We start from the raw sequence: 27,450 nt of genomic DNA, 5'->3' as shown, positions 1-27,450 counted from the left end.
TCTGAAACTGTGACAGGTAGTGCAGAGGTAAAATAAGCAATTTACGCCATTAGAAAACCTGAAGGTGGGGATTGGTTTTCGGGGTCCCATACACAGCTAGGCTCCCAAAAAGTCTCACACATGTGGTATCCCTGTACTCAGGAGAAGCAGCAAAATGTATTTTGGGGTGTCATTTCACATATACCCATGGCATGCATGAGCAAAATATAATTTAGTGACAACTTTGTGTAAAAAAAAAACAAAAAAAAAAGAAATTGTCACATTCCAGAAACTTAGAGCAAAATATAAAATACTCCATGGACTCAATATGCCTCTCAGCAAATAGCTTTGGGTGTCTACTTTTAAAAAAGGGGTCATTTGGGGGGTGTTTGAACTGTCCCGGCATTTTATGCTCAATCTTAGCCACAGATCGCCCACTCTTCTAACCACTTGAAAACCAAGCCTTCCTTTTCTGTGACTTTTTGTTTACATGAATTTTTTTTTTTTTTGTACTAGAAAATTATTTTGAACCCCCAAATAGGGATGATCGAACTTTTGAAAAGTTTGGTTCGGCCAGAACACCCGAACTTCCCAAAAGTTCGGGTCCGGATTCCAGAACCCCATTGAAATCAATTGGACCCGAACTTCGGTAATCAAAAAACACCATTTTGAAGCCCTAAAACCCAATAAATGCCCCTAAAAAATGCCTAGGGTTCTGGGTCATGCCCCAGGGACTATTAATTACACAAAAAAAGGTTCTTAAAAATTGTCGCTTTTGATAGAGAGCCAATTATTGAAAAAATTATTGAAAAAAAAAAGAGATTTCTTTGGATTTAGTGTCTGGGGGGGTCTAAAAAGTGTACCTGTGAAGTTTCAGCTCTGTAGCATGTCCAGAACCAGAAAAAAAAGATAATTTTTCTTAGAATTTCAATAGAGCAGGGATGGGGCTACGCTCCTATCACACCTGGGCGTTTTTGTTTTAGGCGTTTATTGTGCATTTTTTGGGCATCTTTGGAGGCAGGCATGGCATCTGAACTTCTGTATAGGGGTATATATATATGTATATATATATATATATATATATATATATATATATATATATATATATATATATATATATATATATATATGTGTGTGTGTGTGTGAATGAATATATATATATATATATATATATATATATATATATATATATATATATATAAGTTATACATGACAATATTACACGTATACCTAGGTATTTTAACTGCATTGGTGAAATCAGCCTACCACAGCTGCTGCCATCAGAGGTATCCATATATGCTGAGTGCAAATGCTGTTTGTGTCAGAATATATAAAATCAGTGCGGTAGCTGACGGGTACCTGCAAGAGAAACAGGTTAACAAAAGAATGAAAAACAAACAAAGTACAGTAAACGTACAATAGAAAGAGTAGAAGAACATAAAAATAACTGACACAACAACTGTTTTTGGCTTTTTTATTTTATATTTTTTTTAACACTTTTTTTTGTGAACTGCAATTTTCCAGCTTGGGTCTCTCAACATGTCGATAGCCATCGAACATCTTTCGAGACCCTGTGTTTGTGTGCCCTACACTAAGTCGTGCTGTACCCTACACACTACACTAGTGTGTGGTAGCGACAGAAACAGTTCCCGATGCAGAGATCAGGTTGGTCAGGACATTCGGGACAATAATAACAGGTGTCACTCCTACATCCGCGCCTGCTACAGACACGACATCTTCTTTGGGGGCGTCTTTGGGTAGGGGTACTCGGAAGGACTTGTGGAAAGTGCCTCTCATGCAACCGGCTCACTGCATCTGGAAGGGGAAGTTGGACATTAACACCCCCTGGGTACAGGTAGGCATTGATGATCTCTTCCTGGAATTCTTGGAAGGATCCGGTTTGTCCTGACGCCCTGTATAGGACAAAGGCGTTCAGCATAGCCAATTGGAATAAATAAACAGACACTTTTTTGTACCAGCGTCTGGCTTTACAGGCAACTAAATACGGCGCCAAAAGCTGGTTGTTAAGGTCCACCCCTCCCATATTAAGGTTGTAGTCGTGGAGACAGAGGGGTTTCTCCATAACGCCAGTTGCCGTAGTAATTTGGATCGTCGTGTCTGTGTGAAGGGAGGACAGAACAAAAACATCCCGTGTATCCCTCCACTTCACTGCAAGCAATTTGTTCGTTTTCAAGCAGGCTCTCTCCCCCCGACTAAGACGGGAATTTACAAGCCGTTGGGGGAAGCCCCGGCGATTAGGTCACACGGTGCCACATGCGCCAATTTGTAATTCAAGAAGGTGACTAAATAGTGGCACGCTTGTGTAAAAGTTGTCCACGTACAAATGGTACCCCTTTCCGGATAAGGGTGACACCAAGTCCCAAACTATCTTGCCGCTGCTCCCTATGTAGTCTGGGCAGTTGGGGAGATCCACAGAGCTATCTTTTCCCTCATAGACCCGGAAACTAACTGTATAGCCTGTGGCCCTGTCACAGAGCTTGTACAGTTTGACCCCGTTTCTGGCACGCTTGCTGGGGAGGTAATGTTTCATAGCAAGGCAGCCATTAAATTTAATCAGGGACTAGTCAACGCAGACAACTTGTTCGGGGGTAAACAAGGCTGCAAACCGCTGAATGAAATGGTCTATGAGTGGCCGAATTTTGTGGAGCTGATCATATTCAGGGTCTCCCCGAGGACGACAGATTTCATTGTTGTTGAAATGCATAAATCACAGAATTTGCTCGTATCTCGCTCTGGACATGGAGGCAGAGTACACGCGTATATGGTGAATTGGGCTAGTGGACCAATATAGCCGCAATTCACTCTTTTTGGTTATGCCCATGTTGCGGGAAAGGCCCAGAAAGATTTTAAAATCGGGAACCGTTATAGGTTTCCAGGCAAATTGTCTGACAAGGGGCGAATTTGGGTTGGCGGCGATGAATTGTTGTGCATATAAATTTGATTGATCCACAATAGATCCAAAAAGATCTTCCGTGAAGAACATCTCAAAAAAATTCAGGGGCGTAAAACCAGCTGTCTCCGCGTGGATTCCAGGTTAGGCAGTGAATGGGGGTACTGGTGCTGTAGTATAAGTGGGTTGCCAATTGGGATATGCCAGCGCATCAGGGAGGGCACTATGGGCTCTACGGGCCTGTTTTCGAATTTGCGGTGGCTGCGGGCCACTACTTGTGCTAGCCACCGCACCAGCTTCAACTGCACTTATGGGACTCGCCACATCACCAAATGTTACTGCAGTGCTGGTTGTACTAGGTCCAGGGTGTACTATGCCGCTGGCACTTGCCAGGCCACCAGAAGGATGAGCGGCACTAGTACCGACACTCTGCTACAAACAAGCACACTGCGATTCCTGCATCTCAGCAACTCCAGAATGGGGTCGGGTATGCCTGGGTCTAACAGGGACCCATCCGTCGTCGGAGCTATCTGTCAGGGAGCCGCTGCTGTCATCAGGTTCATATACTGACTCTGATTCCGCCAGTGAGGCTTCCCCATCGCTCTCATCTGACATGGTCAGTATACTGAAAGCCTCTGCACTACTGTACCAACGTTTGGTCATTTTAGTAACTAAATTTACCGGTACAGTAGTGTTACTCACAGGTAAAAAAAGCACCTGGTTGTCAAGGACTATTTCAACCGCTACCAAAAAAAACTGCTAATGCTAACAGGGATCAGGCCTGACTCTGCTAACACAGCGGTTTTGTGTGTTGTGTTTTTTTGTAAGTGACAGTAATCTATTGATTACTACACTTGCCTGGGTGGGGTGGGGTGGGCTGGCCTGGGCGGAGGGGTTAAACGCAGGTGCTGGCAGGAATCAGTGTTGATCGTGCAAACACCGCGTTTTGGGAACCCTAAACTATGGGGACGCTAGTATAGTTCTGATCAGATCAGATATTGATCTGTTCAAACACTATACTAGTAATGGAAGTGTGTGTGTGTGGGGTAATCAAGGGGTTATTTCTAACTATGCGCCGGGGATCTGCGCTATTTTAGACTGACGCTAACACTAGCTAATGTCACCTATGTCACCAATAATAGTGATCAGAAAAAAACTGTACACTATAAAAGTGACACTGTGACAGGGCAATGAAGCGGTTAACTGGGGGTGATCGGGGGGGATCAGAGGGTTAAATCTTTGTTGGGGGGGTGACGGGGACCCTAAATCTACTTCGGACAGAAAATAATTCGCTAGCGCTAACTCAAGTCACAATCACACTAATACAAAATACAGTAGAAAACACTATATTACCTGTTTATTAGTGTCCAATGTGACAGGGGGAAGGGGTTAACTGGGGGTGATCAGGGGGGATCAGGGGGTTAAATCTTTATTGGGGGGTGGCGGGTATCCTAAGTATAAAAGGAACGGCCGCAATCGCTAAACCTGGTCACAAGTCACATTTATACGGGTATATAGAAAATTCTATATACTGTATACTGTGTGTGTTGTGACAGGGGGTGTAGGGATGATCAGGGGGGATCAGGGGGTTAAATATTAATTGGGGGGGTGGCGGGGACCCTTAACCTCCTTGGGACAGAAACTAACTTGCTAGCGCTAACTCAAGTCACAATCACACTAATACAAAATACAGTAAAACACTATATTACCCATTTATTAGTGTGCAGGGGGAGAAGGGGTTAACTGAAGGTGATCAGGGGGGGGATCAGGGGGTTAAATCTTTATTGGGGGGGTGGCGGGTACCCTAAGTGTAAAAGGAACGGCTGCAAGCGCTAAAGCGCTAAACCTGGTCACAAGTCCCACTTATACATGTATATAGGAAACTGCTATATACAGTATACAGTGTGTGTTGTGATAGGGGGTGTAGGGGTTAACTTGGGGGGGGGCGATCAGGGGTGAAATGTGCCTATCTAAGTGTGTGTGGGTGTGCTTGGTGCAGTACTCACAGTTTAGATGTGCTCTCTCCTCTCAATGAATCCAAAAAGGATCATGGGAGGGGAGAGCGGGTCTTTTCTGTGCATGTGTTTACATTTCACAGGCACAGAACAGAATCTGAATGGGCAGGACCGATCAATAAGGATGATCGAACTTTTGAAAAGTTCGGTTCGACCAGAACACCCGAATTTTCCAAAAGTTCGGTTCGGATTTCAGAACCCCATTGAAATCAATGGAACCCGAACTTCGGTAATCAAAAAACACCATTTTGAAGCCCTAAAACCCAATAAATGCCCCTAAAAAGTGCCTAGGGTTCTGTGTCATGCCCCATTAACTATTAATCACACAAAAAAAGTTCTTAAAAATTGTAATTTTTGATAAAAAAGCCAATTATTGAAAAATTAAAAAAAAAAAGAGAGATTTTTTGATTTTTACTTTGGATTTAGTATCTGGGGGTCTAAAAGGTGTGCATGTGAAGTTTCAGCTATGTAGCATGTCCAGAACCATGAAAAAAAAAAAGATAATTTTTCAGTAGAACAGGGATGTGGGTCGGGACCCTCCTTTAACTTTAACACCTATATGATCTTTTTTTCTGGTTCTGGACATGCTACAGAGCTGAAACTTCACAGGTACACCTTATAGACCCCCCAGACACAAAATCACACAAAAAAAGTTCTTAAAAATTGTCATTTTTGATAAAAAAGCCAATTATTGAAAAAATGAAAAAAAAAAAAAGAGATTTTTTTATTTTTACTTTGGATTTAGTATCTGAGGGGTCTAAAAAGTGTACATGTGAAGTTTCAGCTCTGTAGCATGTCCAGAACCATAAAAAAAGATCGTTTGTATTAGAAAACTTTCTGACAGGGTGTTTGCTTCGCTGCTGTAACACCTTGCCGGCTTAATAGAAGGCATTTTTTTGAGTTCTTTGCAGTCAGGAAAAACATCTGAAGTTGTGTATAGTGGTACTGTGCACAAGTTCTGATGTTTTGCCTGCCTCCAAAAACCCCCAAAAAATGTCAGCAAAAACACACCTGGGCATTTTTTTTTTGACGCTAGCGTTTTTTTTGGCATTTTTTGGGATTCTTTTGAGGCAGGCAAAACATCTGAACTTGTGTATAGTGGTGTATATACACACATCCATATATTTATATACACACCTAAACATACATAGGTGTGATAGTAGCAGAAATATATTACTGTAAATGATTTCATTAGCGCAAGCATATATTTCTGCTACTATCACACCTATATATGTCTAGGTGTGTATATAAATATATGGATGTGTGTATATATACACCACTATACACAAGTTCAGATGTTTTGCCTGCCTCAAAAGAACCCCAAAAAATGCCAAAAAAAATATGCCCAGGTGTGTTTTTGCTGGCATTTTTTGGGGGTTTTTGGAGGCAGGCAAAACATCAGAACTTGTGCACAGTACCACTATACACAAGTTCAGATGTTTTTCCTGACTGCAAAGAACTCAAAAAAATGCCTTCTATTAAACAGGCAAGGTGTTACAGCAGCAAAGCAAACCCCCTATCAGAAAGTTTTCTAATACAAACGATCTTTTTTTTTTATGGTTCTGGACATGCTACAGAGCTGAAACTTCACATGTACACTTTTTAGACCCCCCAGATACTATATCCAAAGTAAAAATCAAAAAAACTCTTTTTTTTTAAAATTTTTTCAATAATTGGCTTTTTTTAATCAAAAATGACAATTTTTAAGAACTTTTTTGTGTGATTTTGTGTCTGGGGGGTCTAAAAGGTGTACCTGTGAAGTTTCAGCTCTGTAGCATGTCAAGAACCAGAAAAAAAAGGATTGTATGTATTAGAAAACTTTCAGACAGGGGGTTAGCTTCTCTCCACACCTTGCCGGTTTCAAAGCAGGCATTTTTTTGGGTTCTTTGCAGTCAGGAAAAACATCTGAACTTGTGTATAGTGGTACTGTGCACAAGTTCAGATGTTTTGCCTGCCTCCAAAACCCCCCCAAAAATGCCAGCAAAAACACACCTGGGCATTTTTTTTTTTTGGCTTTTTTTTTTTTTTGACGCTAGCGTTTTTTTTTGGCATTTTTTGGGGTTCTTTTGAGGCAGGCAAAACATCTGAACTTGTGTATAGTGGTACTGTGCACAAGTTCAGATGTTTTGCCTGCCTCCAAAACACCCCAAAAAATGCCAGCAAAAACACACCTGGGCATTTTTTTTGACGCTAGCGTTTTTTTGGCATTTTTTGGGGTTCTTTTGAGGCAGGCAAAACATCTGAACATGTGTATAGGGGGTATATATAGACATATATGTCTGAATATATACCCCTAGACATATATAGGTGTGATAGTAGCAGAAATATATTACTGTAAATGATTTAATTAGCGCAAGCATTTATTTCTGCTACTATCACACCTATATATGTCTAGGGGTATATATTCAGACATATATGTCTATATATACCCCCTATACACATGTTCAGATGTCATGTCTGACATCAAACATGTCCTCAAAAAAGCACTGGCAGTGGCAGCCCCTGCAGCATAAAAAATGCTTGGCTGGTGAGAAGCCATATGGGTGTGCCGAAGCTATTCAGAGAAATGATCATTTCTCTATAGCGGTCACCCTGCTATGGAAGGGTTTTGTCACCCTGCCATAGCAGTCACTCCCAGTTAACCCTACACTACACTACGGTCCCCTTACACTTAACACTTTCCTACAGAAACTCAATTTTTGAAGCTAACTTAAGTGTAAAGGAGCACTCTAACTACACTAGATATCCCTTTCCTCACACTAAAAATAGCTAAATGACACTTTTAAAGTAAAATTAACAGAACAGCATTCCACTCTCTTCCATGTCCAGTATAACAATGCTAGGAATATGGCGGGGGCGATCTTATATACTGGGGGGCGTATTCACTAATGATTGGTCTAGGGACCCCCTAGTCACTCCAATCACATTCCTAGCATTCTCCTGCCCCCTCAATTGGCTTTTGCTAATGGTTCTGGTCCAATCATGGGCTTTTAAAGCCCATTTCCTGAAGCATTGCATTTTGGGTGGTTCTGGTTGCCGAATTCCGAACTTTTTGGGCAAAAAGTTCTAAATTCGGCCGAACCTCGAACACCGATGGTCGACCCGAACCGTTCGATCATCCCTACCAATCAACAGGTCCAGACCAAAAATCATTGGCCTGGACCTGATGACTGATCAGTTCTGAACCCAATCAGGTCATCAGCCAGAGCGGTGGGAGCGAGCGACGTACGGGTACGTCGGTTTGCCTGTAGGGGGCTAACTGCCGCAGTATATAGTCGTGCGGCGGTTGGCAAGTGGTTAAAACACCCTTTTTGGGCTAAAATCCATAATTTTATATCCCTTGCTTGCTGCATCTGTACATGTATAATTCAAGCTGCTGTCCTACTGTGTTAGTCAAAAAACACAATTTTTGGGCAAAATACACAGTTTTACAGCCTTTGCTTGCTGCATATGTGATAAAAACAAGCTTGAAATACTGCAATAGTTTTCAGGGTTTTAAAAAACATCATTTTTGGCATCACCTTCCTTCTTGGGCCTATGTCGCATTATTGAGTGCGCATTTTAAGCTATATATAGCTATAATTTTCTGGGTTTTTAAAAACACCCCTTTTGGGCTAATTCCATAATTTTATAGCCCTTGCTTGCTGCATCTGTACATGTAGAATTCAAGCTGCTGTCCTACTGTGTTAGTCAAAAAACACAATTTTTGGGCAAAATACACATTTTTACAGCCTTTGCTTGCTGCATGTGTGATAAAAACAAGCTTGAAATATTGCATTCATTTTCAGGGTTTTAAAAAACACCCATTTTTGGCATCACCCTCCTTCTTGGGCCTCTGTCGCATTATTGAATGCACATTTTAAGCTGTATATAGCTATAATTTTCTGGGTTTTCAAAAACACCCTTTGTGGGCTAAAATCCATAATTTTATAGCCCTTGCTTGCTGCATCTGTATGTGTAGAATTCAAGCTGCTGTCCTTCCGTGTTAGTAAAAAAACACAGTTTTACAGCCCTTGCTTGCTGCATGTGTGATAAAAACAAGCTTGAAATACTGCAATAGTTTTCAGGGTTTTAAAAAACACCCATTTTTTGGCATCACCCTCCTTGGACCTCTGTCGCATTATTGAGTGCACATTTTAAGCTATATATAGCTATAATTTTCTGGATTTTCAAAAACACCCTTTTTAGGCTGAAATCTATAATTTTATAGCCCTTGCTTGCTGCATCTGTACATGTAGAATTCAAGCTGCTGTCCTACTTTGTTAGTCAAAAAACACCCTTTTTGGGCAAAATACACAACATACTGTTGTTCTATCCTGATATTCAAAAAACACCCATTTAGGGCAAGATCCTAAATTTGAGAAATATGAGGAGAACGTCAAATAAGGGACGTGGCCCCGATCGTGGTGCTGCTGGTGGAGCTCCTGTTGCAAGGCGAGGATGTGGTCGATCTGTGCCAGCTACACGCACAAGTGAAACACCTTTCTCAGTTGCGAGTAGGTGACAGAACCTGCAGCAATATTTGGACAGGCCTCCAGTGCCGCCACATTGTCTCCCACCCAGTCTACTGATGAAAGATCAGAGTTGGCACCTGTAGCTGATGTCCATCAGTCTTTCACCTCACCCCCTCGCAAATCAGCCAAGCAGTCTGAGGCCCAAGTCATGCAGCAGTCTCTTCTGCTTTTTGATGACTCTGTAAGCATGGTTTCCATGGGCCATCCACCTAGCCCTGCCCCAGAAGTGGAAGAGATTGAGTGCACCGATGCCCAACCACTTATGTTTGAAGATGAGTACATGGGAGGACCATCGCAGCACGTCTCGGATGATGACGAAACACAGGTGCCAACTGCTGCGGCTTTCAGAATTGTGTAGACCGACAAGGAGGGCAGGGGTGAAGACGGGCGGGAAAATGATGTCTCGACCCCACATGGAATCAACTTCATGCAGGTGACCTATGTAGTTCGGAGGAAGAGGCAGTGGTCGTACAGAGCCACCAGCACAGCAGAAGAGGGAGCAGGGTGCAAAAGCAGAGCGGCCATCCCCTAGACAGTACGCCTGCTATTGCCCAATGCAGCAAGGGAATGAGCACACCAAAGCCAGCTCCAAGGAGTTGTCTAGAGTATCAGTTCTTCAGACAATGTGCTGATGACAGGGCACGAGTGCAATCAGAGCCTGAAGCGAGGCATAAACGTTCTCAACCTAAGCACAACCTGCATGACCAGGCATCTAGTGCAAAGCACGAGCTGCAGTGGAGTAGACACCTCAAAAACCTGTGTGCCTTGTTGCGCTTTTTCAAATACTCCACCAACATGGCTAGTATCGATGACGCTGTTCTCAGCGTTACTATCCCACTTCTATGCCTCCTTAAAAAAACGATTCGGGCTATGATGGAAGAGGATGTGGCACAGGAGGAGGAGGAAGAGGGATCATTTCCAAGGCTTTCAGGGCAGTCATTCACAAGTGGCTCCGAGGGTGGGTTCCTGCACCCACAAATGCCAAGTACACAATTGTCCAGCAAGGGCACAGTTCTGGAGGATGCCGAGGTGGAGGATGAGGAGGAGGAGATGGAGGAGGAGGAACCATGTTCACAGCAGGGTGGCACCCAGACCAGCTCATGGCCATCACTGGTGTGTGGCTGGGGGGATACAGAGGACACAGACAATACACCTCCCACAGAGGACAGTTTTTCGTTGCCTCTGGGCAGCCTGGCACACATGAACGATTACATGCTGCAGTGTCTACGCAACGACTGCTGAGTTTACCACATTATAACTTGTGCTAATTACTGGGTGGCCATGCTGCTGGATTCCTGTTACAAGGACAACGCACCATCCTTAATTCCCTCACTGGAGCGTGATCGTAAGATGCGTGAGTACAAGCGCACGCTGGTAGATGCGCTGCTGGTGGCATTCCCACCTGACAGCGGGGCACAGTGGAAGCACAAGGCGAAGGCAGAGGAGGAGGAGGAGGAAGAGGTAGCCAACGCAGCCGGGGCACCGCCAGCACCTCAGAAGGCAGGGTTAGCATGGCTGAAATGTGGAAAAGCTTTGTCAACACGCCACAACAACCAGCACCACCAGCTGATATGAAACGTCTTAGCAGGAGGCAGCATTTCACCAACATGGTGGAGCAGTATGTGTGCACATGCCTAGACGTACTGAATGACGGGTCTGCCCCCTTCAACTTCTGGGTCTCCAATTTGGGCATATGGCCTGAACTTGCCCTTTACGCCTTGGAGGTGCTGGCCTGCCCTGCAGCCAGTGTATTATCTGAACGTGTATTTAGCACGGCAGGGGGCGTTATCACAGACAAGCGCAGCCGCCTGTCCAGAGCAAATGTGGACAAGCTCACGTTCATTAAAATGAACCAGGCAGGGATCCCACAGGACTTGTCCGTACCTTGTGCAGAATAGACATGTATACCGGCCTTACCCAGCCATTGCTGTATTTTTGATCTTTCTCACTCTTTTGGGGTGTACCCTAATTTAAAAAAAAATAAAATTAAAAACCAGTGTTGGCTACTTCGTCCTCCTCCACTGCCGCCACTTCCACCTACACCGCCACATCCACCTCAACCTCCTACTCCATATGGACCTCGTCCTCCTCCTCCGCCGCTGCTTCCACCTACACTGCCACATCCACCGCCACCTCAACCTCCTACTCCATATGGACCTCGTCCTCCTACATCAAGATTATTATTTTTTATTTTTATGTATTTTATGTTATTTTAAGGTATTTCCCTATCCACATTTGTTTGCAGAACACTTACCATGCTCTTAACAACATTTTGCTGCCATTTGCAGCCCTCTAGCCCTTTCCATTACTTTTTAGAGCCATTTTAGTGCTAAAAAGTTTGGGTCCCCATCGACTTCATTGGGGTTCAGGGTCAAGTTCGGGTCACGAACTCGAACTTTTTTGCGACGTTCGGTCAAACCCGTCAAACCCGAACATCCAGGTGTCCGCTCAACTATATTCACTATACATTCTCTTTTTTTTTAACTGTGGTGAAATTACCTCCAACAGTGCTTCCATCGTTGATTTATGTATATGCTGAGAGCAAACGCTGTTGCTGTCAGAATAAACAAATCAGTGCGGCAGCTGATGGGCATACCTGCAAAGCAAACAATGGTTAACAATAAAACACAGTAACAATAAAACATTACATTGTAATAGCATACAGTACAGTAGAATGGTGATATCTGAAAAGCAAAATATGGTTAACAATGAAAAACGACAACTATTTTTGGCATTTTTATTTATTTATTTATTTAAATTTTTTAAAAAAAATTGTAACTTTTTTTTACACTTTTTTTTGTAACTGTAAAATGTTCCAGGTTAGAGTCTCTCAAAATGCGATCGCCATCTACCATCTTTCGAGACCCTGTGTAAAAGTGTGCCCTAGACTGTGCCGGGCTATACACTATACTAATACTCTACTAGTGTGTGGTAGTGATGGAAACAGTGCCCGTTGCAGAGACCAGGTTGGCCAGGACCATCTAAATACCAATTAAACCGTGAGTGTATATAAATATATCCACAAAGGTAGAAATGTACTAAGAAAGGATGTAAAACCAAAGTCAACCAAATATCCAAATAAAAAAGCTTTGTAACTGACTCCAAATGTCCTCAAAGGTAACAGGCTAAAGAAAATCACTCCTTTGACTTTGACCAATAAAGTAGATCAGATAGTCTTATATAACACTCCTGTTGGGAAGCAGAACTCCCTATGAAGTAATGAACAACACTACAAAGGATTAGAGATGGGTGAATAGTTCAGGCCCAGCGAATGTTCAGCCCCTTCATCACCTGTTTGCCAGTTTGGCGAACACCCAAATTTGTGGGTTACTCTACAGGATGTTCCCCCTACGAGTGACCCACAATGCACTGCATATTCCAATCAGGGCATGGTGAATAGCTGGTTGTTAAAGTGTAGACCGGGATACTTGCCACAGCATCCTTAACAATAGATGAGTCATCAGCTGTCAACAGGCTTCCCCGATGACAGCTGAAGGAAAAAGAAAAAAAAAACATTGCCAACAATAGAATTTTTTTTAAAAAAACACAGCCCAGGGTTGTCTGGAAGAGGCCCCTGTCCCCATCAACATGGGAACAAAGTGCTTTGGGGTAGACTTGTGTCTGTTTACACCTGCCTACCTCTGGTTCCAATCAGGTCAGCGAAAACAAATGGTCAAAGCAGTACCAGGACAAGATTGTCCAGTGCCCAGGGCAAGGATCCTAAATTGCACCCCCTTCCCCTCTGTTAATATATGATATAAAATGGGTGTACCACCCTGCATCTAGTATTTGCTCCTTTGCTTCTCTGCGCCTGGGGCAGCCTCCTCTTCTGCCCACTACTTGCCTTGACCCTGTGTCTTTTTCCTGTGTCCAAAGGGCTATGTCATTTTCCATTTTGTCAGATCAAATCTGAGGTAGCCTGATGTAAATGGACAGGGGAATCTGTTTACACCCAGCCACCCATAGAGCACAGCAGGGTCTGTACTGGTCTGCTCTGCATAAATTGAATAGGCAGAGATGTTACATCCGTCCCGCTCTGCTTCAATCAGCACGGGATCAGCTTACAGATCATTCTTACACAGGTTAGTCAGAATAAGTGTTAAAAGGAGTGAGCATTTTAGGAGTAGTAAAAATTCTACTTAAATATGGAGATATGGGTAGACATACTGTGTGAGTAGTGCTTGATGCAGCTAGCGACGCATATTATATGTGTCACAATATTCTCCTCCCTGATTACTTAGAAAAAGCATGACACTCAGTCATCATCGTTACACACATACTGACCAAACAAATTTCAATTTAATGGGCTCTGACCAAATTGAAAGTTTAAATATAATTTCTGATTGCTGTAGGTTACTGTACATCACTCTCTTTAATGTTATATACATACTGTATGTATGAATAGTTATAGTAGAATAGTAGTTAGATAAAAGTTATCATGGCATACAAAGAATGCTTCCATAACTGTGAACAGATTTTAGTCTGTTCTGAGGTGGCCCAACCATTTAAAAGGTTAACTAACCGATTCTCCTGCATGACTGAAACCAGTCTTTTTTTCAAAGAACACCAACAGTTAGCTAGCTGGATTGCCTCCATTGTCTGTATTATGTATGCGTTTATGCTCACCAAATGGCACAGAAAGTACTGTAGGCTGCCAAAAAGACCTCATGTCTTCTTACAATTACATGTGCAGAATTCTAGCCACAATGCCAATTACCCAGTATCCTTTGCAACTAGAGGGTTTCATTGGTTGGACATGGGGAGAGGGAAAGGCAGCCTGAAGTTACAAAATTCCATCCAACAAGCAGATTGTTTCTGTTTCTACTGGGTCAGGTTTCCTGTAAATTACCATTTAGGTTTCTATTAGAGACGCCTGTACGCATACACAGGGCTCATAGAAATAATTTCTAACAAAAGAGCATTTCTGCAGTTGTGAAATTTTAGCCTTCAAAATGTATACCAGGTTTAATTTAATTTTGTTGTAGCTGACAGGCAGAAAAATGAATTGACTTAGCAAGGTTGCACAAGCGTTAGACCTGTGCTCCTTCCTTTGGAATTTTAACATTCAGTGATAGGGGATGTCGTATGTGAGAGATGTCACAAAGGGGATTTGTAGTACGAAATTGCTACAATGAAAATCTAAAATTCTAATTTGCCTGAGTGATAACCTTGATTTTTTTCAGTGTGTAATATATGTCAGGTGTTATTTATAGATGTACTCTTTAGGTGCAGGCAATTTTGAAGAGACAGGCAAATGGGCTAGTATTGTAATTTCTATCAAAATTACAGTGATCTTTTTTAGTCGTGGCAAGAACATCCCAAAATAGGACATGAAAGAATAGTCTGGATGGCAGATATAAAATTGCACAATGGGGTGATAAAACATGCTGTTCAAATAACTGATTAGGAGCAAATGGTAGAAATAAGGACAGACACAGATAAGTATAAATACAGCACAAATTAGCAATGCCTATATGCACTCTTGCCCTATAGCAATAACCACAGGTGTGTAAGGAGTTAATACAGTTAAACTGCAATTTCAAAGTGGACCTGAACTAAAAAAATTTGAATTTTCTATCCTGTAGCGAACATCCCTAAATGTTAATTGCACCTAAGCAGTACTGTAAAAGTTTTACATTTGTCTTAATGTGTCTTGAATAGCAGTGTACCTCTTGTGTCTTCAACCCGCACTTCCTGTGTCTTTGCTGCTACTGATTTCGAGTGAGATCTGGTGATGTCACTTTTTCCGCTGGAAAAGAAGCTGTATCTGAAAACCTGTAGTGCAAGGATCCCCCTTCCTTCTTTATTTATTCTTTGATCTGTGTTTTGTTCACTTCTCCTATTTCTTGTAGCTAGGTACTGGGCTAGAGCAATATGAAGAAGGAGACATTGCCTTTTTTTCTTCTCTCCCTCTACTAAGATACTGATGTTATACGGCACCATTCTCCTTTGGCCAGAAGGAGGAGAGATAAGGCCCAGCAAGCCCATAGATTTCAATACAGAGCTCTGAGAATCCTGGGAGTTGTAGTTTGAGATGGTAGCCATATAATGGGAAGAATTGATTCCTTACACTACAGATCTCAATAGGCACTAAGGAGTGGGAGGAGTGAAGCAAGGATTTTTATTAAACTGCCCAGGAAAGTTCTTCCTTTTGGCACCAATGGAGTGAGAGAGAGAGCACTTCTGTCTAGATATTTGCCTGCCTTTGGGAGACCATACCAGCAGATATCAGAGCCTGAGAATGGGAGTGAGGACATCCAAGTTCAGCGAAGCACAGCCACTGCCAGCATCACAGCACCTACCCTGCTGCTGCAGGGAGACTGGAGCATCCACTCACTCTCTGCTTCCCACCGTTGATCATTGGGAGCTTTTGGAGAGAGACTGAGGAGGCCACCTATCTACAGGCAGAGGTCTCTGCAGCATCCCGGGGACTGATGAGAGGGCTATTTACCCATTGCTAATACTGCTAGCAGGGACTGAGCCACTGACAGCAGCACACCAAGTGTACCCAATCCATACTGAACCTATACTGCACTTTTTCCAAACCTAGACTGCACCTATAGCAACCCTATACCAAATTATATCAAACCATTACGTCACCTGAATCACATCTACACTGACTGCACCTCTGCCAAGACTCTATTGTACCTGTACTGTACAGCAGGTTAACTGGTACTGTCAATAAGTGCACCAACACTTTTAAAAAGCTCAAAAAATAATTGGTGGAAGAACATTTTAAATGACTACCCCTTCCATAATATTCATTCTGCAAGCCCTCTTTGTTTCCCTGCCCCCTCATTGCCATCCTCCTTTTCTTTTGGACAGCGCATACCCAGTTGGTCTCGGACAAGCATCACAGCCAAAAATGCACTCTGGCAATGAAATTCCAGTACTCAGTAGATTAAACATTACTACCGCTCACTGTTGTACTTAAGGTGGCCTTGCTACTGTTTATGCCGATCTAGATGCCATGCCAAGTGTTACGCTATGCCTAGTCCTTAATGTTATTCACTTTGTATGTGTTATTACCATATTATTTCATTTTATGCTTGCCTAGCTACCAACCATACTGGTTAAAAATATATCGTTTGCCCTTGCTACCTGGTTTGGTGCCCTTTTTTTTTTTTTTTGCCCTCACATTGTGTACTAAGTATTACTTTCAGGAAATTCCCTTGATATTGTATGTACACTTAACCTGGTATGTCAGAGGGGCTAAAATCTTGAGAAGGTCAAGGCAAAGAACAGAGGACCCATTCTATTCAGCAGCTCCTATGGGGGAAAGCTACACTTAAATATTACCAATCATCAGATCCCCATTCATTGGGTGAATGACACCTCTGACATGAGCGAACCCATGTCCCATCTACCAAGATGGCCACCTCTACACAAGAACACAGGGGTTGATTTACTAAAGGCAAATAGACAGTGCACTTTGCAAGTGCAGTTGATCCAGAGCTAATGATTGGGTATTCTTCGTAAAGTGAAGCTTCCCCTTATATACTAAGCTCTGGAGCAACTACACTTGCAAGGTGCACAGTCTATTTGTAGGGTTGAGCGAACACGGACTGTATTATTCGTGTTCGTACCGAATAATTGGATTTTTGTTACCCGAACACGGACACGAAAACTTTACTGTATATTCGGGTAAAAATCCGTGTTCGGTCATTTTATTTCCGGGTTTTGTATGCATTGGCGGGCTTTCAACATCCAATCAACAAGTGTTTAACTGGTGTGCCTTAAGCCATCCCAGCCATGCCTACAAATGTATTAGTAGCTGTGATTGGCCATCTGAAGCATGGGACCAAGTCTTTATAAGTTTGAGCCAGCGCCGCTGCGTCATTCTGCTGTGTAGTTCAGGGACAGAGCACACATCATACGTGCTGGCTGCTGATTAGGGACAGACAGGCAAAAATCATTTGTGTCCGGATAGAATTGAGGGACAGGTCGGAGGGTGTTAGGCAGGGCGAGTTGTACGGCATTTTAGGGCGAGGCTGCTGATTTTTAGGGTCAGTGTTCTACAATCGATTTTGCTGTGTTGGGGGGGTTTGCAGTGACCGATCTTATCAATCCTTTTAGGGAGAGGCCGGAGATAGGCAGGTGTCAGTGGTCCACATCGATTTTGCTGTGTGTGGGGTGCAGTGAACACAATGTTTTTTGCCCACTGAGGAGGAGGGAGAAAAGTATTTTTCTATCAGTCACTGTGTGCAGCGTTTTTCCTTCAGTGCTGTGCTGTGCTGACTGTGATAATACACTGCTGTGTTCACATGTGCTATTATTGAGAGATTTCAAAAGTTATACACTTTTTTCTATTCCACTATTCAATATACACCCTTGGGTTAAAAAAATTAAATTGTGGCATAGTCGGTACTAATCTAGTTAAAAATTACAAACTTAAAAGGGGAATTTTTTTTTCCCTCCATAGTCTGCAGCAGAGCTGGTCCACATCGATTTTGCTGTGTGTGGGGTGCAGTGAAAACAATCTTTTTTGCCCACTGAGGAGGAGGGAGAAAAGTCTTTTTCTATCAGTCACTGTGTGCAGCGTTTTTCCTTCAGTGCTGCTGTGCTGACTGTGATAATACACTGCTGTGTTCACATGTGCTATTATTGAGTGGTTTCAAAAATTATACACTTTTTTCTATTCCACTATTCAATATACACCCTTGGGTTAAAAAAATTAAATTGTGGCATAGTCTGTACTAATCTAGTTAAAAATTACAAACTTAAAAGGGGAATTTTTTTTTCCCCCTCCATAGCCTGCAGCAGAGCTGAATGATATAAGACACTGCTGTTCACATGTGCTATTGATAAATCACACCAATTTTATATCATATTTTCTATTCCGCTATTCAATAAAAACCTTTGGGTATAAACAATTAAATTGCGGGATAGTCTGTGTTGGTACGTGTGAGATACATACACCTTTTGATATCATATTTTCTATTCCGCTATTCAATCTACACCTTTGGGTAAAAACAATTAAATTGCGGATAGTCTGTGTCGGTACGTGTGAGATACACCTTTCCAATTTTTGGGGCGCATCTCATACTGCCGAGGATTTGAGGGTGCTTCAGTCTGCCTCCTGCCTGTTTCCAACTCCTCCTACTCCTCATCCTGCCTTTATTGTACAACAAATTGTAATCAGGGCCTAGTTTGTGTTTGTACGTGTGAGATACACCATTTTGTAAAATTTGTCCTATTCCGCTATTCAATATACACCCTGTTTGAGTGTAAAAAATTAAATTGCGGGATAGTCTGTATCGGTACATGTGAGATACACCTTTTTAAATTTGTTTGGCGCATCTCCTTCTACCGCCGAGGATTGCAGGGCACTTCAGTTTGCCTCCTGTTCCCAACTCCTCCTACTCCTCTTCCTCATCCTGCCTTTAGGGTACAAAAAATTGTAATCGGGGCCTAGTCTGTGTTTGTACGTGTGAGATACACCGTATTATAAAATTTTTCCTATTCCGCTATTCAATATACACCCTTTTGGAGTGTAAAAAATTAAATTACGGCATAGTCTGTATCGGTACATGTGAGATACACCTTTTAAATTTGTTTGGCGCATCTCCTTCCACCGCCGAGGTTTGCAGGGCGCTTCAGTTTGCCTCCTGTTCCCAACTCCTCTTACTCCTCTTCCTCATCCTCCCTTTAGGGTACAAAAAATTTTAATCGGGGCCTAGTCTGTGTTTGTACGTGTGAGATACACCGTTTTTTATCCTTTTTCCTATTCCGCTATTCAATATACACCCTTTTGGGGTAAAAAACATTAAATTGCGGCATAGTTTGCATATTTGACTGTGAGATAAACCCGTGCGATACTGTTGTTGTTTTGTTCCGCTATTCAATAAACACCTTTCTAGGGCAAGATCATAAATTACAGAAATATGAGGAGACCGTCAAATAGGGGCCGTGGCCTGGGTCGTGGTGCTGCTGGTAGAGCTCCTGTTGCAAGGAGAGGACGTGGTCGATCTGTGCCAGCTACACGCACAAGTGAAACACCTTCCTCAAGTGTGAGTAGGTGACAGAACCTGCATCAGTATTTGGTAGGGCATCATACGCCTCTAGAAGTGATGAGGCCAGAAGAAGTAGAGGCGATAGTAGATTGGTTTGCTGCTGACAGTGCCTCTAGTTCCTTCACATTGTCTCCCACCCAGTCTACTGCAGAAAGGTCAGAGTTGGCACCTGCAGCCGATGTCCAACCGTCTTTCACCTCACCCCCTTGCAAATCAGGCAAGCAGTCTGAGCCCCAAGCCATACAGCAGTCTCTTCTTCTTTTTGAGGACTCTGTCAGCAGGGTTTCCCAGGGCCATCCACCTAGCTCTGCCCCAGAAGTGGAAGAGATTGAGTGCAGCGATGCCCAACCACTTATTTCTCAAGATGAGTACATGCAAGGACCATCGCAGCACGTCTTTGATGATGACGAAACGCAGGTGCCAACTGCTGCGGCATTCAGAATTGTGGAGACCGACAAGGAGGGCAGGGGTGAAGACTGGGTGGAAGATGATGTGGAGGACGATGAGGTCCTCGACCCCACATGGAATGAAGGTCATGCAGGTGACCTGAGTGGTTTGGAGGAAGATGCGGTGGTCGCACAGAGCCACCAGCACAGCAGAAGAGGGAGCAGGGTGCAGAAGCGGAGCGGCCGTGCCCTAGACACTACGCCTGCTACTGCCCAACGCAGCAAGGGAACGAGCGCACCAAAGCCAGCTCAAAGGAGTTCTCTAGCGTGGAAGTTCTTTAGAAAATGTGCTGATGACAGGACACGAGTGGTTTGCACCCTGTGCAATCAGAGCCTGAAGCGAGGCATAAACCTTCTCAACCTGAGCACAACCTGCATGATCAGGCATCTAAGTGCAAAGCACGAGCTGTAGTGGAGTAGACACCTTCAAAACTAAGAAACGTCTCTGGCTCATCCTGCTTCCTCTTCTGCTGCAGTCTCGGCCGCTCCATCCACATCTGTAGTGATACCGGCACCTGCCACCCCGCAAACAGACAATCTGTCAGCAACACCACCACCTGGGTCACCAACCATCTCCACAATGTCCCGTGAAAGCGTTCAGCTTTCCATCTCCCAAACACTTGAGAGGAAGAGGAAGTATCCCCCTACCAACCCGCGATCCCTGGCCCTGAATGCCAGCATTTCAAAATTCTTGGCCTTTGAAATGCTGTCATTCCGTCTGGTGGAGACGCACAGTTTTAAAAACCTTATGTCGGTGGCTCTCCCACAGTACGTCGTGCCCAGCCGCCACTACTTTTCCAGGCAAGCCATCCCTTCCCTGCACAACCAAGTGGGGGAAAAAATCAGGTGTGCACTGCGCAACGCCATCAAGGTCCACCTAACTACCAATACGTGGACTAGTAAGCACGGTCAGGGGCATTATATCTCCCTAACGGCACACTGGGTAAATGCAGTGGCGGATGGGCCTGAGGCGGTTAGCAATTTGGCGCATGTCCTTCCACCACCGAGGATTGCAGGGAGCTTCAGTTTGCCTCCTGTTCCTAACTCCTCCTACTCCGCTTCCTCATCCCCTACCGCCTCCTCATCCGGTCAGCGTAACACCTTTACCACCAACTTCAGCACGGCCAGGGGTAAACGACAGCAGGCAGTTTTAAAACTTGCCTGTTTGGGGAAAAACCACACACCGCGCAGGAGTTGTGGAGGATCATGGAACAGCAGACAAATGAGTGGTTGCTGCCAGCGAGCCTCAAGCCCGGCCTGGTGGTGTGCGATAACGGGCGAAATCTCATAGCAGCTCTGGGCCTAGCCGGTTTGACGCACATCCCTTGCCTGGCGCATGTGCTGAATTTGGTGGTGCAGAGGTTCCTTAAAAACTACCCCGATATGTCAGAGCTGCTGCAGAAAGTGCGGGCCGTCTGTGCGCACTTTCGGCGTTCTCACCCTGCTGCTGCTCGCCTGTCAGCGCTGCAGCATAACTTCGGCCTTCCTGCTCACTGCCTCATATGTGACGTGCCCACAAGGTGGAACTCCACCTTGCACATGCTGCAAAGACTGTGCGAGCAGCAGCAGGCCATAGTGGAGTTTCAGCTGCAGCACGCACGCGTGAGTCGCTCTGCGGAACAGCACCACTTCACCACCAATAACTGGGCCTCCATGCGAGACCTGTGTGCCTTGTTGCGCTGTTTTGAGTACTCCGCCAACATGGCCAGTGCCGATGACGCCGTTGTCAGCTTAACTATCCCACTTCTATGCCTCCTTGAAAAAACTATTTGGGCAATGATGGAAGAGGATGTGGCACAGGATGAGGAGGAGGAGGAGGAGGATGAAGAGGTAACATTTCCAAGGCTTTCAGGGCAGTCATTCACAAGGGGCTCCGAGGGTGGGTTCCTGCACACACAAACGCCAGGGACACAATTGTCCAGCAGGGGCACAGTTCTGGAGGATGAGGAGGATGAGGAGGAGGAGATGGAGGAGGAGATGGAACCATGTTTACAGCAGGGTGGCACCCAGGCCAGCTCATGGCCATCACTGGTGCATGGCTGGGGGGATACAGAGGACACAGACGATACACCTCCCACAGAGGACAGCCTTTCGTTGCCTCTGGGCAGCCTGGCACACATGAGCGATTACATGCTGCAGTGTCTCCACAACGACCGCCGAGTTGCCCACATTCTAACTTGTGCTGATTACTGGGTGGCCACGCTGCTGGATCCCCGTTACAAGGACAACGTACCGTCCTTAATTCACTCACTGGAGCGCGATCGCAAGATGCGCGAGTAGAAGCGCACGCTGGTAGACGCGATGCTGCTGGCATTCCCACCTGACAGCGGGGCCACAGTGGAAGCACAAGACAGAGGAGGAGGAGGAGGAAGAGGTCGCCAACGCAACCAGGGCACCGCCAGCACCTCAGAAAGCAGGGTTAGCATGGCCGAAATGTGGAAAAGCTTTGTCAGCACGCCACAACAAACAGCAGCACCAGCAGCTCAGATGGAACGTCTTAGCAGGAGGCAGCTTTTCACCAACATGGTGGAGCAGTATGTGTGCACACGCCTACATGTAGTGAATGACGGGTCTGCCCCCTTCAACTTCTGGGTCTCCAAATTGGGCACATGGCCTGAGCTTGCTCTTTACGCCTTGGAGGTGCTGGCGTGCCCTGCAGCCAGTGTATTATCTGAACGGGTATTTAGCACGGCTGGGGGCATTATCACAGACAAGCGCAGCCACCTGTCCAGAGACAATGTGGACAAGCTCACGTTCATTAAAATGAACCAGGCATGGATCCCACGGGACTTTTCCGTACCTTGTGCAGAATAGCGATGGGTACCGACCTTACCCAGCCATTGTTCTATTTTTGCTCTTTCTCACTCTTTTGGGGTGTACCCTCATTTAAAATTTCTGAAAAAAAGCAGTGTTGGCTACCTCGTCCTCCTCAGGGCCAGATTAACATAGGGGCTATTGGAGCTGCAGCTCCAGGCCCCTACCTTAATATAGGCCCCGGGTTGGCCATATTCACTGTTACCGCTCTTCTGTCACTTGTAAACACAGAAGTCTGGCTTCTATGCTCGCTTCCGCAGGCAGCTCCCTCAGAACCTCCCCACACAGCACGAAGGCCGGACAAGGAGGGACAGTTGCCGATGCATGGATGTGTTTATGGGCTTCAGAGACAGCATCCCATGTTGAATTAGGCATGCATGGCTGCACCCTTCCTCCTCTGGGTGCATGCCAAGGCACGGCCCTTAAGGCCCTTCAAAATCCTCAGCACCAAGACCATGATGCTCTTAATCCGGCCCTGGTCCTCCTCCACCGCCGCTTCCACCTACACCGCCCATAGGTGTGCGCAGCCTATTGCATTAGGGTGTGCACCCCAAAGTTGAAATACACATGCATGTGTTTGCCTACATGTACATGGCCCCGATACATTACTCTCCCTGCTGGCAAAGTGAAATAGAGCAGAGCAGGTCCGAGGGAGATCTTTCCCATCTCCTCACTGGCAAACAGAGGGATAATGCTATGTGCCCTAGGTGATTAGGGTGTGCCCAGGTACACCCGGCACACCCTGTGCGCACGCCTATGACACCGCCACATCCACCACCACCTCAACCTCCCTCCTACTCCATATGGGCCTCGTCCTTCAGAGATGAAGAACATTGTTTTATTTTTCTGGGTTTTTTTTTGTTGTTTTAAGTTATTTCCCTATCCACATTTGTTTGCAGAGCACTTGCCATGCTCTTAACTACGTTTTGCTGCCATTTGCAGCACTCTAGCCCTTTCCTTTGGTGTTTTAGAGCCATTTTAGTGCCTGAAAGTTCGGGTCCCCATTGACTTCAATGGGGTTCGGTGTCCGGGAAAAGTTCGGCAAAAGTCCGGGACACGGACCCGGACTTTTTTTTCAAGTTCGGCCGAACCCGCCGAACACAGACATCCAGGTGTCCGCTCAACTCTATCTATTTGCCCTTAGTAAATCAACTCCACAGTGTAGAAAAAGTCATAGTAAGTGAATAACGAAAAAGTCTACAGACAACACCGGTGGTTAGTCTTGCTTTGCTTTAACTGTGATTGTAACCTTTTTCATACAGGTGCCATCCATTCCAGCAAACAGAGAATGGGAAAGAAGATTACATTAAGGCACTTGCCACTGAACATGGTCATTTTGAACGCATGCTTTTAAAAAATAACGGAGGAAAAGACTTTCTAGTGGGAGATCAGATAATTTTCTTGTAGTCCGGCCTACATACTGGTGGAACACACGCCGAGATCCCACTTCCGGGAACGGCGGACTTACCAATAAGCACAGAAAAACCTTAGCCGCGAGGCTGGTAAGCGTCAGAGAATGGGCAGGAGCATTTAGCAAGAAGACTGTTCATGGTTTTTTGAATTTGCCCACGTCTTGAAGTGAGTTTTGCAGAAACACAAGAGTGCACGATTTGTTGTTTTTTGGAGTGTTTTAATGGAACTTGGAATGGTTTTAAAATGATGTTAATGTTCGTGAAAATCACAAAATAAAGGAGTTTTTTAACACTCTACACGAGGAGGAGCTCTTTGCTTTTTATATTTTGAGCTACCAACTACTCTTGGAGGAGAAGTCCCCTGTCCCTCAACATCCGGGAGCATAAGTCATATCCAGTGGACCCTATACAGGAACCTGGAGGCAAAAGACAAAGCGTATATAGATTCCTTGTTGGCGTACGCCACCAGGAATCCACTACATCTGGTAAGTGAGTCTTCTTACCACACAATACCCGAGGTGATCAGTGAAGGGACACAATATCGTTATTTCAGCACGATACTGCACTGAAGAGACTTTCTCCTGCACTATGGCACCTTCATTCCCTTTTCTCCTCTTATTTCTATATAATGATTTTATGAATGTTTTAATCACAGAGGACATTTTTAAAGAACATATTGTCATATTAATGGTTTAAGCTGTTTGATTTTTAATGCCATTTTTTAGCCGGTTTTAATGCATATTTAACAAAATGTTATGGTTAGCGCAGTTATTTCTTTTTATCTATATATGTGTGGTGGCCAGTTCAAGAAAGGTTAATTTAAAGTGCATCTTCTCTCATTTTTTCATCTTTCCATCTATTAAATCGTTTGCCCTTTGGATAGTAAAACATATTTTTTCTGCCAATAAATACCTTATACACCTTATATAGCCCACTCCTCTTTCTTGTCTGGTAATTAGCCTAGGCCAATGACATCATGCACAGCTGCCTCTCTCACTCTCGTGAGAGTTTGTCAGCAAGGTGGGTGGGGCAGGAGGGTGGAGGAGGGATGAGTCATAGGAGGGCCAATGAGAGCTGCAGAGCTGGAGGGGGCTGGATGAGGGCGGAGATAACAGGAGACTGCAGAGGTCTATGAGTATTCATCCAGAGAGGAGAAATGTGCAGGCAAGCAGTGGTATGAGTGTGTCTGTCTGTCTGTATACTGTATATGTGTGTGTGTATGTGTGTGTTGCTGTGTGCCTTTGTGTGTCTGTGTGCCTTTGTGTGTCTGTGTCCAGACAAATCCAGGAAATGACAGGCAGAAGCTTCAGCTGTCAACAATTAGAATGGCTGCAGTCAGACTTAGTAGAGAGAGATTTATGCAGCATATTTGGCAAGTACAGGACCACAGTACAAAATAACTAATATGCAAAGTGGTTGGCAAAGAATGGCAAAGATGTTTTTTTTTTTTTTTTTTTTTTTTAATTATGTGAGCAGACTGCAGTTCCTCTCTAAGGACTTTTTCCACTGTGTCTGTGGGTTTTTTCTATGTGTTATTTTGCATGATTGAAAATGGGTACTATGTAGCCCTAACCCATTCACCCATTCACCCCCATGTTCTTCCAGATTACAAAAGGTCCCCCCACCACCTGACGACTCTCACAACTCTTTTTAGGGGTAGAATGTGGGGAAAAGGACCTTGTCCCCATCAGCAGAGAGACAATGTGTTGAGGGCATGTGGTCTGGTGTAGTTCAGGAGGGATGTTGGCTTTGCATGTGCTGGTTTTATTTGTCATGCCACCAAAGCTGCATGCCTAGATAATTGGCTTCAATGGATCTTTAGGGGGGCCACTGCATTTTATTTAAATAATACACATTGTACTTCTGAACTATACCAAGCCACGAGCCCTATCACGCTGGAGGCCAAAGTAGAGAGGACTTCCCTTGGGGCGAAGTTCCAGACTCCCCTGAAAGTGAGAACAGTAGGAGTCAGGCTCAAAATAGCACAGATCGCCTGTGATGTTGTTTCCAGAGCAACTCAGAAGGGTTTTTGATGTGCTAAGTAGTGGCTGTTGACAGGTGGCGCCTGTGGAACGTGGGAGGTCTGTAGTAGCACTGAGACAATAGGAAGTTAGCTCAAGCCAGAGTTCGGAGCCAGCAGGACAACAGAGCAGGCAAGGTCATAGGGGAAGCCGAGGTCAGACACAGGAGGAGAACAGGAGAGAACATCCGTGGACAAGCCGAGGTCAGGTCAGGAGACAGGCAGGAGAATAGTCAAGGACAAGCCAGGTCGGTAGCAGAGAACTTTCAGGACAAGGATCACAGGAACACAGTACAAGCTGAAGATCAATCAGCAACTTCAACCACTGACAGACTTCCTTATAAAGGCCCATGTGAAGTGCTGGTAGAGATGCTGGGTCCTAGAGACCTTCTCTTGCCGTTGAAGTTCTGAAATGCTGGGTCCTAGAGTCCTTCTTCTGCCATTAGTGCCACGACAGTGCCTCCCCCTGCCCAATGGGGAGCCTCTGGATGCCCATTTGGGCAATTTTTCCCTGGTATTTGACCCCAAACCTTTGGAGAAGTCTGGGGAATGTATATTTGCTTTGGGTTCCCAGGAGCTTTCTTCGGGTGAGTACCCCTTCCGTTTAATCAGATATATATATATTTTTTTTCCAAAATGCTTTATTTGACAAATGTGCATAACAGAAAAATGAGAAAAACAGTTGAATCATTCCAATCAACATTCTTGGTGATCCAATAATAATGAATATAAAGGATTAACATGAAAGTATCAGTGTAACAAATATGATATAACATAACAAGAATCTAAATGAACCTGAGGGTCCTGTATTGGGTTTGTAAAAAAAAAAGAAGATGACGTAACGTCTTCTTCTTTACTAAGGTAGGACCAATAGTACATGAATCAGTAGATTTGCACTTTAACAAATGTAAATGCTAATCAGCAAATCTGGAATGTTAAAGTAGTGTATAAACTATGTAGGGGTAAGGGAGGGATACACGCCCGCATGGTCCCTCAGGGAAAAGGAAGGGGGAGATAATGGATGGGAGTGGAGACAACAAGGAGAAAGCCATATGCAAGGGCCATAGGTAATTGTAAGAATTGTTTGTAAGAGGTTACAAGACATTAAAAGTTGTATCTAATTACTTTGCTTAAGAGGAGCCTTTTAAGTGGGAATATACAGCAGTGTTTTTAAATGCAATCCAAGGGTTCCAAAGTTTTGAGTATTTGGTAGGAGTATCATGAGAAATTGCAATAAGTTCTTCCATTTCTGAAAGCTTTTCTATTTGTTTAAGCCATTCCAGATATTTGATCTTCCTACCTCTTCCTGCAATCTAGAACTGACTC

This window comes from Pelophylax lessonae, assembly GCF_965119305.1.
Source record: "Pelophylax lessonae genome assembly, chromosome: 4".
Lineage (NCBI taxonomy): Eukaryota > Metazoa > Chordata > Amphibia > Anura > Ranidae > Pelophylax > Pelophylax lessonae.
This window is presented reverse-complemented; position numbering follows the sequence as displayed.